Here is a 16,368-nt window from a genome sequence, read left to right as displayed (position 1 = left end):
TCAGCTAATCAGACTCTCTCCAGTTCCAACAACCTTCCTCTCCAAGATCCATTCAAGGACCCACAGGTACAAACCAGAGACTATCAAATGACAAACCGCTAAAAGCCACAGCTAACTAACTGTCTTCCTCACAGACTCCGGTGAACCCGTTTGCCCAGGACCAGAACCAGAACATACTACCATTGGATTGTATTCAATAAACTCTGTTAACTTTTCATCTGTTTCCTGTGTCGTGGTGTTCTGCATAATTGGGTCACATTCGTGTACCGATCATGACAGAACACTGCGGCCAAACACCAGGCCCAGCAGAACACATCCGCCGTCGATTGGAGGAGCAAGATGCACAAATTTATGGACAAGCTCAGACTCTCCGTGAGTTATACTGTCTTGTGGAAACTAACAATCAAAAGCTTCAGAGCTATGCTAATTTCATGAACAGTGCTAACGCCACACCGGCAGCGCAACCTTTTCCGGGTCCAGTTCCCCCTCCGAGGTCACCAGCAGTGACGTCATCAGAGTTCCGCCCAAGCCTTCCTGAAAAATTCTCTGGTAATATGAAGGATTGCAGAGGATTTTTATTTCAGTGCAGATTATTGTTCCAGAACTCTCCAAACAGCTTTTCGACGGACTTTAAGAAAATAACCTTTATTCTCTCTCAACTAACAGGAAGAGCTTTGGAGTGGGCCCAGGCCAGATTTCCCTCAGATGAAAGTCTCAACTGCCGATACTCTGATTTCATTTCTGAATTCTCCCAGGTTTTTAATCAGGAAACTGATCAAACAATTGACTCTCGTGCTCTTTTCAGTATTAAGCAGGGAGATTCATCTGTGGCTGATTTTTCGATCAACTTCCGGGTTAAGGCAGCAGCTTCCGGATGGAATCAAAGTGCTCTGAAGGGAGCTTATTTCATGGCCTTAAATGAGAATATTAAAGACGAACTGGCAACTCTCGACGAACCAGCCTCCCTTGAGGATCTAATTAAACTAACAATTAGATTGGATAACAAAATTAGAGCCAGAAACAGCTCTAAGTTAAGAAATTCTGGGTCTCACGCCTCTACTTCTGCATCAAATATTGTGACTGTTTCTTCTCCTCCCACAGACAGACCAAAAGCCCAGTCCCTCCCTCTGCCTTTTCAGGCTTCATATTCAGGTGGTACGGAGGTCGAACCTATGCAGGTGGGACACACTCGGCTTACTCCTGAGGAGAGACAAAGACGTTTTTTGAGCAGACTTTGCATCTATTGTGGTGAAAGTGGACATTTCATTGCTTCCTGCCCGGCAAAATCAAAAGGCAGGGCCCGCCAGAGGATCTGAGGAGTCTGGCGGGCCAAACCAACTCTAAGAAACCTCCTCGATTGATGCTGCCTGCCACCTTGTTTTGTAATAATCAGAACCTCTCTTTTTCTGCCTTTATTGACTCAGGCTGTGAACGGAACCTCATAGACTCTAACCTCGTTCAACAATTGATGATTGAAACTGTTCCTCTTTCTCAACCCCTCCGTGTCTCTGCCATTGATGGGAAAAATCTCCACCAAGTTACTCATCAAACCCAACCCCTCGAGCTCCTCCTCTCAGGTAACCATCGTGAAACTATCACATTTTTTGTTATTCCCTCCGCATGTTCCCCGTTGGTGCTTGGATTCGAATGGCTGGAGAAACACAACCCACGCATTAATTGGACTGAACGTCACGTTGAAGCATGGTCTACGTCATGTCATGAGACTTGTCTTCGGTCGGCAGCCCCCGTGGTGGGGCCTCCTAGGGGTGGGGGAGAGATGGACTCTCCTGACCTATCTTCAGTTCCTTTTGAGTACCATGACTTGGCCCCGGTTTTCAGTAAGGTCAGTGCTACGTCCCTTCCACCACATAGACCATATGACTGTGCTATTGAGTTGTTACCTGGAGCACCGTTACCCAGCAGCCGTTTATATAACATCTCCAAGCCAGAACGAGAGACAATGGAGAAGTATATTAACGAGTCTTTAGCTGCTGGAATTATTCGCCCGTCCTCTTCTCCTTTGGGTGCTGGTTTCTTTTTTGTTGGCAAGAAGGATGGTTCGTTAAGACCATGCATTGACTACAGAGGGTTGAACCAAATCACCATAAAGAACAAGTACCCTCTACCTCTCCTAGCCTCTGCTTTTGAACCTGTTCAGGGGGCAACAGTCTTCACCAAATTGGATCTGAGAAACGCATATCATCTCCTCAGAATCAGAGAAGGAGATGAATGGAAGACTGCTTTCAAGACACCATTAGGTCAGTTCGAGTACCTGGTAATGCCTTTTGGTTTAACAAACGCCCCCGCCTGCTTTCAAGCACTAGTGAATGATGTTCTCAGAGACTTTTTAAATGTGTTTGTCTTTGTCTATATAGACGACATACTCATTTATTCACGGAACTTAACTGAGCACAAGAAACATGTCCGCCTGGTGTTACAGAGGCTACTGGAGAACAAGTTATTCGTCAAGGCAGAAAAGTGTGAGTTCCACCAACCATCAGTGACCTTTTTGGGGTTTGTGCTCGAGGGCGGGCAGGTTAAGCCTGCTGAGGACAAGATAAAGGCGGTTTTGGACTGGCCGATTCCTGAAAATCGAAAACAGCTTCAAAGGTTTTTGGGGTTCGCCAATTTTTACCGTCGTTTCATTAGAAATTATAGCCAGACGGCTCAACCTCTGACCTCTTTAACTTCAGTTAAGAGGAATTTTCAATGGACTCCCGAAGCTCAGTCTGCTTTTGACAAACTGAAATCTTTGTTTTCCAGAGCACCAGTGTTAATTCAGCCCGACCCTTCTAAACAGTTCATCCTGGAGGTCGATGCTTCGGATTCTGGCGTTGGAGCCGTCCTTTCCCAGAGACTCGACTCAGATCAAAAGATTCATCCATGTGCCTTTTTCTCTCGCAGACTCTCATCAGCAGAACAGAACTACGGCGTTGGAGATCGAGAACTATTAGCCATCAAATTGGCGTTGGAGGAGTGGAGACACTGGTTAGAGGGAGCTGAGCACCCGGTTCTAGTCTGGACTGATCACAAGAACCTTGCTAGCATCCAGTCTGCCAAACAGGCCAACCCTCGTCAATCCAGGTGGTCCATTTTCTTCTCCAGATTTAATCTCGTTATCTCCTACAGACCCGGATCTAAGAATGTGAAACCAGACTCCCTCTCGCGCCTATACTCCGTCGATCAACCCGAGACACCAGAGCCAGTCCTCCCGGCCTCTTGTACTGTGGGAGTCTTGAACTGGGAGATCTCCGATCTTATTAACTCCGCCCTGGCCACGGAACCCGACCCAGGTAACGGTCCGGCTAACAGAACTTATGTTCCGTCTTCCGTCAGGTCCAGGCTCATTCAATGGATGCACACTGCCAAATTCTCGGCCCACCCTGGAGTCAGTAGAACCATCGCTCTCATCACCAGACGCTTCTGGTGGCCCACTCTCCACAGGGACGTAAAGGAATATGTGCTGGCCTGCCCCATTTGTGCTAGAAACAAGGCCTCGCATCAGCCACCCTCTGGTCTGTTACAACCCCTTCCGATTCCTTCACGTCCATGGTCCCACATTGCCATAGATTTCGTCACTGGTCTCCCCATCTCTCGAGGTATGTCCACTATACTCACCATCGTTGACCGTTTTTCCAAGTCCTGTCATTTAGTCCCTCTCAGGAAGCTCCCCTCGTCGTTCCAGACTGCTCAGCTTCTCGTGAAACACGTCTTCAGATTACATGGCATTCCCCAGGAAATCCTATCAGACCGTGGTCCTCAATTCGTTTCACAAGTTTGGAAAGCCTTCTGTTCAGCTCTGGGCTGTAAGTCTGCCTTGACTTCAGGTTATCATCCACAATCCAACGGTCAGACCGAGCGCATGAATCAGCACCTAGAATCCACCCTCCGCTGCCTAACTTCCAACAACCCCACCGACTGGAGCGAGTATCTACCTTGGATCGAGTACGCCCATAACTCCCAGAGATCAGCTTCCACCGGCCAGTCACCATTTCAGGTCAGTCATGGATACCAACCACCACTTTTCCCCGCAGATGAAAAGGAGATAGCAGTCAAGACCATCAACCAACACATCCGTTGCTGTCAAAGGATTTGGAAAGAAACCATCACCACCCTCAACAAATCATCAGAGACCACCAAACTTTTTGCCGACTCCAGGAGACGTCCCGCTCCCGAGTACGCCATCGGACAGGAGGTATGGCTGTCCACCCGAGACATTCCCCTCAAGGGAATGTCTCAGAAACTGTCTCCCAGATTCATAGGTCCATTTAAGGTTTCCCAGGTCATCAGTCCGTCTCCAGTTACCTCCGAGTCTTCGCATCCACCCCACCTTTCATGTTTCTCAGATCAAGCCCGTAGTCTCTAGCCCTCTCTGCCCGCCATCCGACTCCCCACCACCCGCCCTGGAAGTCGATGGCCACCCGGCTTTTACCGTCCGTCGCATCGTGGACTCCCGTCGACGAGGTCGCGGCTGGCAGTACCTCGTCGACTGGGAGGGCTACGGACCTGAAGACCGTCAGTGGGTTCCCGGCTCTTACATCCTCGATCCTTCCCTGATCGAGGAGTATGAGCGTTCCTGCCCATCTACTTCCTCCGGAGCGCCAAGGGGCGGTCGTTGAGGGGGGGGTACTGTTGGAAGCTGGAGAAGTACCTCTCTTCTCCAGCAGAGTCCGCCGTGGATCCTCCTGAGCAGAGCCCTCTGCACAGCTGCTGCTCGTTACCATCATCAGGAGGACCCTCTACTTAAGCTGTCTTCAGACCTTGCCTCAACGCCGCAGTGTTGAGCCAGTTGGTTAGCACCTAAGCCCAGAACCTCTGAGAACTTTGCTTGCTCTGAGATCCTGACAGGATCCTAATCTTGTCTCTGTCTCTCCAGGAAAACCTGATCTTCCTTCGTGAAGCTCTGGTAGAGCTTAACCCGCCGAGCCTGCCCTCAGAGCCAAACCTGAAGACTTCCCCTGGATTCTCTTGCAGCTCTGGACCAATAGCTGGAAATCCAAAGTCAAGGTCTGCTACCTTTCTAGAAGCAAGACGCTGAAGCAGCTAACGGACTCAGCTAATCAGACTCTCTCCAGTTCCAACAACCTTCCTCTCCAAGATCCATTCAAGGACCCACAGGTACAAACCAGAGACTATCAAAGGACAAACCGCTAAAAGCCCAGCTAACTAACTGTCTTCCTCACAGACTCCGGTGAACCCGTTTGCCCAGGACCAGAACCAGAACATACTACCATTGGATTGTATTCAATAAACTCTGTTAACTTTTCATCTGTTTCCTGTGTCGTGGTGTTCTGCATAATTGGGTCACATTCGTGTACCGATCATGACAAAAATCAGGGGAAAAGAGCCTACTTTTTTGTAGACATTTGCTGAGGTATGATGTAAAACTAAAACATCACACGTACACACATACATATATATATATATATATATATATATATACACTACCATTCAAAAGTTTGGGGTCTCATTGAAATGTCCTTATTTTTGAAGGAAAAGCACTGTACTTTTCAATGAAGATAACTTAAAACTAGTCTTAACCTCAAAGAAATACACTCTATACATTGCTAATGTGGTAAATGACTATTCTAGCTGCAAACGTCTGGTTTTTGGTGCAATATCTACATAGGTGTATAGAGGCCCATTTCCAGCAACTATCACTCCAGTGTTCTAATGGTACAATGTGTCAATTAAACGCTCAAAATGGCCAGAAAAAGAAAACTTTCATCTGAAACTCGACAGCCTATTCTTGTTCTTAGAAATGAAGGCTATTCCATGCGATAAATTGCTAAGAAATTGAAGATTTCCTACAACGGTGTGTACTACTCCCTTCAGAGGACAGCACAAACAGGCTCTAACTAGAATAGAAAAAAAGTGGGAGGCAGCGTTGCACAACTGAGCAAGAAGATAAGTACATTAGAGTCTCTAGTTTGAGAAACAGACGCCTCACAGGTCCCCAACTGGCATCTTCATTAAATAGTACCTGCAGTAGCCTGTTTGTATATATATATATATATATATATATATATATATATATATATATATATATATATATATATATATATATATATATATATACAACACATTCAAATTATAATTTCGGGATGCTAAATTTATTTTTTTCGATGTGATAAATATTGTGAGTGATCTGCAAAGATTGCTTCACAAGTGTTAAGAGGTACAAACTAGTTCCATTCTGCCATATAAAAAATAGCAGATTATATACTTTGCGAGATTTTAATAATTATGTGATTTTATTACATAATAAATCCCTTTACCTTGTTTATATAAGCTTAACACAAACCTAATATAATAAAAATTACAAGATGCATATTTGTTTATATAATATAGGTTATTTTATTAGAATAAATCCCTGTTAGGTTGATGTATTTTTAATTAATGAATTATACTTGATCAATATTAATACTAATAAGTGGATTTATTTCAAATACATACAGTTTAGTTGTTTAAATTTCTGAATTAATAAAGTGACCTTTATGCAATTTAAACAATAGCTGTTATGTCTTTTAAATAAATACATTCATTATGATTCATTTTGAGTATACATACTTGATAGGCAGTTGAGGGTGTTAATAAAAGAAAGATGTTCTAAGCCATGTAGTTGAAGGTAATAATGATAAAAATCCTTCATATAAAAAGTGCTATAAAGCACTTCAGATACGTTGACTATCTGTCATGAGCAAAAGTAAAATGATGAAAACTAAAATATCTTAAGATATGATAAAGTTGTAACAATGACCACAGATACTTTCGAATATAAGTTTGCACCTGGTTTTAAAAGTACTAAAAGACACACAAAAACTGCAGACATAATTGGGTTTCAAATTTGGAAAATCCCTTTGCATGTGGTAAATGTTTACATTAACATATTCCCCACCTATAAATTTGCAAAGTTTGGATTTTACAATAGGATCAGCATTGTACAAAAATTTTACAGGACATTTTGGGCAGCCTTTCCTTACATGTACCAACATTTATACCCTCAACTTTGAGAAAATCTGCTAATTTTCTATTAGTTCTTTTGTCAATGATGTTATGTTAAACATGTGTGTTCCTATATGAGGTGCCCCCAGGGACATAAATCAGAATTAACTTGCATATACACATATTAAATTACACTCTTCCATATAATATACTGAAAACCTCACACAAACACTAGTAAAAAGCTCTCACATAAACTAGTGAAAACATTTACCTCTTATATAATCTACTCAAAAGTTCTCATAAAAAGTAGTGAGAACTGTTCATATAAACTGGTGAAAAGCTTTACCTTTCATACACACTACTAGAAAGCTTTCATATACACTATTAAAAAGCTCTCATATACACTACTAGAACGCTCTCATATACACTATTAGAAAGCTCTCATATACACTATTAGAAAGCTCTCATATACACTATTAGAACGCTCTCATATACACTATTAGAACGCTCTCATATACACTATTAAAAAGCTCTCATATACACTACTAGAACGCTCTCATATACACTACTAGAACGCTCTCATACACGCTACTAGAAAGCTCTCATACACACTACTGAAAAGCTATTAGCGGATTTCAGTTGAAACGGAAGGTGTTTCAGTTGAAACGGAAGGCGTTTCAGTGAAACAGGAAGGACCGTCATTACACCGGAAGTTGTTTTAAACGGAGGTCATTCTGGCTAGCTCCGTACATTTTGTGCTATCTCCGGCCGAAATTGTATCAAATAAAATTATTGATTCATGCTCAGCTATCCGCTAAACAACTCAGAAGCATGGGCATTACTCAACTTTATTTTTTATGTTTTTGCTTCAACAGAGATCCTTTTCCGGTGTTGTGCGAAATTCTGTTCCCATGTGAAAATCTGTTCCACCTGTGTCGGGAGCGCGCCGCGCATTGCAGCCACATAAGCGGATCTGACCATTTCCCAGGCCTTTCGGATCATCCATCCATCCATCCATTATCTTACACGCTTGTCCCAATTGGGGTCGCGAGGGGTGCTGGTGCCTATCTCCAGCAGTCAATGGGCGAGAGGCGGGGTACACCCTGGACAGGTTGCCAGTCCATCGCAGCCTTTCGGATCATTTCTTGGTTAAATAAAAAGTCGTAAAATTATACAAGGTTGAGACATTTAGTTTAATCAGCCGCTGTTGTTTACAAAATTGTAAAATAAAAAAAATAAATGCGGTTTTCTTATGCTGTTTTGTGTTGTTATTTTAAACGCCAAGAGAATCAGTCTCTTTCCAAGTTTTTTCACTTCAGCCTGACAGAAATAAAAGTCAAGTCACCAAATACCAAATTTGTATTTATAATTTTTTATTACTGATATAAGATGATGGGAAGTGCCTGATAGCAGTTCCATAATATGGAAACAAATTAATTTAGCTGCAAATCTTAAACTGTGTTTATTTCTCTCTTCATCAACAACAAACCATCTGGATTCGGTGATATTTGAGCAATGTTTGCCTAAATTAAAGGAGGGGGACCATATATTTTAGCTTTCTAATAGTGTGTATGAAAGCTTTCCAGTAGTGTGTTTGAGAGCTTTCTAGTAGCGTGTATGAGAGCGTTCTAATAGTGTATATGAGAGCTTTCTAGTAGTGTATATGAGAGCTTTCTAATAGTGTATATGAGAGCGTTCTAATAGTGTATATGAGAGCTTTCTAGTAGTGTATATGAGAGCTTTCTAATAGTGTATATGAGAGCGTTCTAATAGTGTATATGAGAGCTTTCTAGTAGTGTATATGAGAGCTTTCTAATAGTGTATATGAGAGCTTTCTAATAGTGTATATGAGAGCGTTCTAGTAGTGTATATGAGAGCGTTCTAGTAGTGTATATGAGAGCGTTCTAGTAGTGTATATGAGAGCTTTTTAATAGTGTATATGAAAGCTTTCTAGTAGTGTGTATGAAAGGTAAAGCTTTTCACCAGTTTATATGAACAGTTCTCACTACTTTGTATGAGAGCTTTTGAGTAGATTATATAAGAGGTAAATGTTTTCACTAGTTTATGTGAGAGCTTTTTACTAGTGTTTGTGTGAGGTTTTCAGTATATTATATGGAAGAGTGTAATTTAATATGTGTATATGCAAGTTAATTCTGATTTATGTCCCTGGGGGCACCTCATATTCCTATGCCTGGCAGCACTACAGTAGAATACATTTGCAGTCACCCATAGGGTAATTTGGTAACTGCTGAATATAAAACAGCTGCCTTTATCTGCTTAGACCATATTATGCTAATTACCTAACTACCAAAATAGCTCAGCTGGTGAAATATTTGTGAAACTACTTCTGCATGCATTATGCAGTTTTACCTTTTTAAATCGGCACTTTCTTCCTAAATTTAATAAGCCGTTTTTCCCTGGAAAAGCTTTCCTACAAGCTTCATAAAATATTAGCCAAGAGTTTTGTTAATTATTTTGCTGAGAAAACATAAAGAGAGGAATATGTGGTTTTTAAAGTTTATTTGACCGTATAGCCCCAGTTACCATTGTGATTTTGCCAAACTCTTCTTAGTAGCTTTTAAATTAAGCTTTTTTTGGGCTGAAGACAAAAGACAAGCTGTGGCAATATGTGTCTGTTTATGTGAAATGTGTGAGTATATTGTACTGAAATAAAACAGGACAGAACATTATAGAGTTGGCATATAACAGGCTTATAGAAATCCTAATAATTCTGATTTATTTTTCTGAATTCCAATCTATCCATGTATTCTGGCTCTTCTTATTCCCAATGTGGTTTTCTGCTCCCAAAGGTTTTCTTCTTGAGATCAAGAGTGGCCTCCAGTCAATGAAGACAAGGAACATTTGGTGGTAAAGTCCTTGAAGATTTAATCAGATTCAGAAAAACCCCATTGGTCCCTGAAGCAAAACTGGATTTTAAGAGCTGCTCATGATTGTGGAAAGATTGAAAATTATGCAAAAGTGCAAAAAATACATGAAAGCACTGGGGTATGCTGTCTCCATCGGACCGTTTATAGGTTATTGTCAATCAAAAGATGACCTGAAGCAAAAATTTGACTTTATTGGGGATCAAGAAAGGCAAAAACTATAGAAAGTGGAAAATGGAAACAAAAATCATTTTGAGGAGATAACAAAGTAATTTAATAGTCTTTCTACTATATCTTTTGATTCTAAAAAGAAAACTCTATTTTTGATAATTCTTTTTTTTTTTTTTACTTTAAACTCACTGTGTTATTAATTTCACATGACAGAGTAAGCATTTCGGAATATAGATAGTATAAAAGATTATTGGGTCTTACTGCTGCTCGCATCCCGCAAGTATTTTCTAATGTCTTTATTACAAAGGACATATAATATACCCTAGTGGACCTTGGGCATTCTAATTAATAAATAATAAATGGCACAATATTAAATTAACAACATTCTATTCATTTCCTGGTCTTACTTAAAATGTTAGGGCTCCTGTACTGCTCATGTTTTTTGTGTGTAAAAATTGGGAGGAGAAAGAAAGGAGGATGACATGCAGCAAATGACTCTGGCTTGCAGATTTCTATATCTGCAGCACTGTGATAACACAAGGTTAAACACTTTCTTCCAGCACAGTGGCTACTTGCCACAATAACTTATATCAATGAACATTAGTAAATTGGTCTTACAGGATGAAAATGAGACTTCTGTATCCAGCTATTCATCAATACAAAGACTTAATGCATTGACTGCGCTTCACTTTAATGCAGTGGTTCTCAAACTTTTTCTGTCATTCCCCACTTTGGACAAGGGGGAATTTTCAAGCCCCGCCTGTCCCCATCGCCCCAACACAATGCTAATGAAATATTCAACAATCTTAAAATGTTCCAATTTTATTGAAGTAACAAGTAGTATCTAAATACAAATCTACATCAAATAACAGCAAGCTCAAAAATAAAGAAAATAAAAATGCAGCTGTGTCAAAATTTGTATCAAGCTCAAAGATAGAAAAAATTAAAGTGCCACTCTGCAATCTGTTAATAAAAGAAAAGAAGTGAAATCCATCTGGCAAGACAGGTCTATTTATCCCTGCATTAGTGGCTGCAATGAGCCTGTTTTGCATTGCAGTTTCTCAAAACGGGGTTGCAGGCTTGATACTGCCACTCTCAAGTCATGCTCAATGTTCTGCTGAGATCTGTATTTTGTTTTCATTGAAGCAGCAGCTGAAAAGCCCATCTCACAGAGATATGATGTGGCAAAGGGAAGAAGAATGCACACAGCTCTCTGTCCGATGAGTGGATACTCGCTCTCCACTCCTAACCAGAAACATGAACATGTGGCTGTGTGAATCAAACGCCGTTATTTATTTAAGATAAAATATTTCAAATTCAGTTATTTATGATCAACCTGCGCCGTCAATCCCGGCGCATGTGCGCTTTATTTGCAGTCTGGACGCAAAAGTTAAACATGCTGTGTCTCTGCTCTGACTGCAGCGCTGATAGGGACTCCTGCAATAGCGGGGGAGAACGGGGTTGGGACGGGGGAGGCGCCCCACGGCAGCACCTGCCGCTGGAGGACAAGAAAAGGAACGATACGTGCTTTCACGTAAGAGTCTCCAAAAGGCGCTAGATTTGTTTTTTTGAAAAAGAGTCGCTGGAGGGGTCTGAAATATAGCGACAAAGTCGCTGAGTTGGCAACACTGGGGCGCGAAAGTTTATTCTGTTACAAATAATATGCCGACGTCACGTCAATCATTATTTTGGCACTTCAGTTCCAGGTGAAATTTTTCTCATATCTAATGTTCTTTTAATTAGACTGCATGTAGGCTAGTAATGATTACTTTGTGGGTTTGATTGGTCTAAAAAGCGGCAACATACAGCTATAAGGACAGTTTGCTCTCACACGTTCTACATTTATAGTCACACACACACACACACACACACCGGAACTTGGCGCGCCCCACCTGTCACGTCTCAATTCCCCACCAGTGGGTCGCGCCACACACTTTGAGAACCGCGGCTTTAATGCAAAGAGGAAGAATCCATCTACCCGCTCCCACTTTCCATCAGGTTGATCGTGGGTCTGATGCTTATCAGCAGGAGTCTGTGGGCAAAAAGCGAAGCACAGTCCTGGACAGGTCGCAAGTCTGTGGTAGGACTGTTTTAGAACCACATGAATTTTTAAATAATGTTATAAAGTTTTTTTAGCTTTAAATTGATCAAACTGAAAACATCATAGTGTCAGGATCTGCCCTAATAGCTGACCTTAATTGTTCATGTCACTCACCTGCCTAACTCTGCCCAGTCTTTAATTATCACTCATCTCCTGCACCTGCACATTTTGCCAGAACCTCTCAGTTATTCTTGATTTCTCGAATTTTCAGGAGGCTGGTGTTGTCTCGTCTTCCCTGATCGTATCCTCGCTCTTCTCCGCTGAGTGCTCGTTGTTTCTGTTTTGGCTCGACGTAGGGGGGAGTTAGTTTAAATTGCCATAGTCCTGGCTCTTAGGTTGAGTACAGTTTAAAGTTTTGCAGTTATCCTGGTACCATGTCTTGTCTCTGTCCCTCTCAACTACTAAGTCCACCTGTCTCCATCTGAGTGTGTCTGTCTGAGCTCGCTGCTGGACCCATGGAACTCTGGTCCTACCTTCATGCTCTGTGGATTCCTGGAACCCTGGATCTGTCTATTCCTGTGTGGATCGGAAACCTGACCGGGCGGTGGACTCCTGGATTCCTGAACTGTTTGATCTGTATCCCTGACCTGGATCGGATTCCTGCGTGCTCACTGGGTCTACTACATAGGGGGACACTCTGGGCGCAGAGCCGCCCAGAACAGGACAGGTACCTGTTTACCTGGTGTAACATGGACTGAACTGTTTAACCAGGTAAGTGACTCACACGGATTATTATCGCCCCTCTGATGATCACGGTCACTTACCTGTCTTCCTCCCTCCAGAGTGTCAGTTATTGGGTGGTGCCCCGCCTCCCACTTTCAGCCATTGCGGTCTGCTGCTCCGCACTTCTGTCTGTTTATGTTTTGTTTTGATAAACGTTTTGAACTTTCCCTCTGTCAGTCTCACCTTAAATACTGGGTCCATCTGCCTCATTCTAGACACATAAATGCTAACGCTAAATCCACATTGCTGCCTTCCGCTGCAGCTCAAAGAGGAAGTTTGCTGAAAAAAAAAAAAACATTCAAAATATGATCTAAGCTCCTGCCTAAAATGATACGTTTACCAACCATTCTTTCCGTTGTAAGGTAAATGGTCTATACGTGCTTTTTCAGGTCAGGAGATTGGATCAAAGCGCTTATTCAGAGATATGTTCCTAGTGTTTTGGTTTATTTATTTTAAGAACAGCTTTTATTTAAGCTTTAAGATTACAGTACCTCCATCTCTGCAGTGACTAAAGGGATAACTGACCTTCAGAAGGCATTTCTGTCTGCTAGAAGTTAATCAACTGCTAGCAACTGTTGGCTCAGCTTAACTTTTCTCACTTTAACTGCTCTCAGATTACACTAAGGTGGTGGGCCTCATCTGAGATGACAACAACCAGGGCTACAGAGAGGAGGTGGAGCAGCGAGTGGCCTGGTCCAGAGACAACAGCCTGATCCTGAATCTGGAGAAAACGAAGGAGATCATTGTTGACTTCAGAAAAAATCGGCCTAACCATGCTCCACTGCTCATCTATAGCTCAACTGTAGAAGTGGTCAGAAACAACAAATTCGTGGGGGTGCACATCAGAGACACCCTCACATGGACTATGAACACCTCCTCACTGGTCAAAAGGGCACAGAAGCGCCTACATCCTGTAAAGGATGAGGAGAGCCTACCTGCCCCCGCCCAACCTCAAGACCGACTACAGAAGTACCATAGAGAGCGTTCTGACCAACTGTTTCACTGCGTGGTGTGGAGGCTGCAACGCCTCAGAGTGGAAGAAGGTGAGAAGAGTGTTGAGAACAGCACAGAGGATAATCTGGCTCCTCTTTCCTCCTTTAAGGACATTTCATCCCAGCACTGCGTGTTCTGAGCCCGTAATATCATCAGGGACTCCTCACATCTCCACCATGGACTGTTCTCCCTGCTGCCATCTGGAAAGAGGCTTCCAGCTTATGATGCAGGACCTGCAGGTTCTGCAACAGCTTTTTCCCGCTGCCCAAAGGCTGTTGAACTGTTGAAAGTCTAATCAAGTCACAATTCAAGACTCTGCATCACATATAATTTTTGCACTACATTTTCAAATCCCTTTAAATAGAACTCAACTCAGTGTTCTACTGCATTTTGCACCACATCCTTCTGATCCCTTCTGCACTTTATAAATGGAAATGTTCATTTCACTGCTGTAAGCTGCTCATTCTCTGTTAAAAAGCTATATGCATTGAAATAAGTTTGTCTAAATCTCTAAGTCTGTCTCCCAAACAAAATTAATGAGATGAGTTCACATCCAATGCATAGGGAAAAGGGCAAAACCAATTTTTGATAAAGTTCTCACAAAAAAAATAACAAAAACATACAATGCCAAGGAAAATAGATTAAATCAGATGTGATGAGATGGATCATTCTGGAATTAAGCTCGCTTAGATTAGGTTTTGCTGGGCTCTCAAGTTCTGTCTTCTCTATCTGTGCTGGAGCTTTGCTCTTTACAGCGCTTATGCATCTCTGGGAGAGGAACCTTTGCAAAGAGCTGATCATCCAATCGGAGTTGAGTTTAAAGAAATGTGTGGGAAATGTCACATTACACAAGAAAAATTATTCTGCTACTGTCTCTAAACCACTTCCTCACAACAAGACAAACAATGTCGACAGATGAAAGACTAATATGTCATGATTGCAGTTGTTTTCATACTGTATTAAGGCTGAAAACATTATCAGTATTGAAATCAAGTGTGAGTTCTCATTCAGTGTGAGTTCAACACGTGGTTTAATATGTAATTTAATATTAATAATGAGATTTTTTAATGTGTCCTTATTTAAACATAATTAGATTTATTCATACTGTATTCATATGCATAAGATAATTATGACATATGATGTTACCTTTTGAGTATAAAAGTTAGAAAGTGGGTTGACTGATTATGAAATGGCATTGAAACTGTGGGAACTCTGACTGGGAGTATCTAAAACGATAGTTTTACAAGTTAAGCCATCATGAGCATAAATTGTGATGCTCTGCAGTATTTGCAGAAGGAGAGTAATCACTGTCTCAGTGAACAAGTAAAGTGGACTTATGTGCAGTTTAGCTGTCGTAATTATAATGTTCGTAGCTTATTACAAGCATGAGTTATAATGTATTTTGACATGAGATAAAATGTACCAGTACATGTAGTTTAAAAACATACAAAGCTTGAAAAAAGGCGTGTTATTTAGGTTTGAACAAAACTGGCTGAGCACATTAATATGATTAACACTGTGTAAACTTTCTGGGCAAGAATGGAATGTTCATTTTGGCATTTTAATTTCCCCTTCGATAGGTTTTAAAACACCTCCAAATGCAAGTTATGCTAAATTTAGCTGAACAAGAGCTTCACACTCCAAGAGACTATAGTTTTAATTAAAGGGGGCATTTAGTAACCAATCACAAGAGTTTATTTTTCTAAACATACAGATGTGTGATAAGCCAGAAAAAAAGGATAATATATTTCTTCTATTCAATATTTAATCAAATACACACTTCTTTTTTTCTCCTTCCTTACCAATCCATAGGTTAGTACTTTAAAATGGATTAAGGGTAATGTTGGAACATATTCATAATTAGACTTCACCACAAAACATCAGATTTGATTTTTCTCTGTATCTCTCCTTAGTTTGTTTGTGGGAATTCTATTAAATTCCATTTTAAGCCTCTGAGAAATTCCTGAACCACTGAAGTCTTATCATGCCAAAATCCCAGAAAGTAAGTCCTGGGAACCTCTTGATTATTTTCAGCAAAAAAAGGAAAAAGAAAGATGGCGGGAAATGAATGACTTTTGATTATGTATTTTTCTTGTTTTTGAGCTTGTTATGCAAGCTTGCTTTGGAAAGCCAATAAAATATGTCTAGTTTTTTAGAAAAAGACTCACCTCTCACAATTTAGCCTACAATACAGCAGATAGCTGTAGCTAATGATTTTTTCTTCCTCTGTTCTTTTGACTCTGCTTAATTATTAAAACAAAGTGACACAGAGAAAAAAAATGGAAGGCCATTTATTGGTGTGAAAAGAGTGGAAGAATTGACCATGCTGGTGCACACCCATAACCAATTATATCCACAGAGAATTAAAGAAACTCCAGGCAGTTAAGTATATGAGGTCTATTTGTATTTCAATATGCTAAAAATAGGAAATAGCTGTTTTCATTTCCAAAAGTGTGTAGAATAAAAAATAAGAAATATACTTTCTAACGTCCAAGTCCGAAAAATTGGAATGTTGAAAAAGTTTGAAGGTAGCCATGAAATGCAGAATTC

Source organism: Cyprinodon tularosa, unplaced genomic scaffold (genome assembly GCF_016077235.1).
Source record: "Cyprinodon tularosa strain WSP-4 unplaced genomic scaffold, ASM1607723v1 ctg569, whole genome shotgun sequence".
Taxonomy (NCBI): domain Eukaryota; kingdom Metazoa; phylum Chordata; class Actinopteri; order Cyprinodontiformes; family Cyprinodontidae; genus Cyprinodon; species Cyprinodon tularosa.
The sequence above is the reverse complement of the archived record's forward strand: the minus strand, read 5'-3'. Positions refer to the sequence as shown.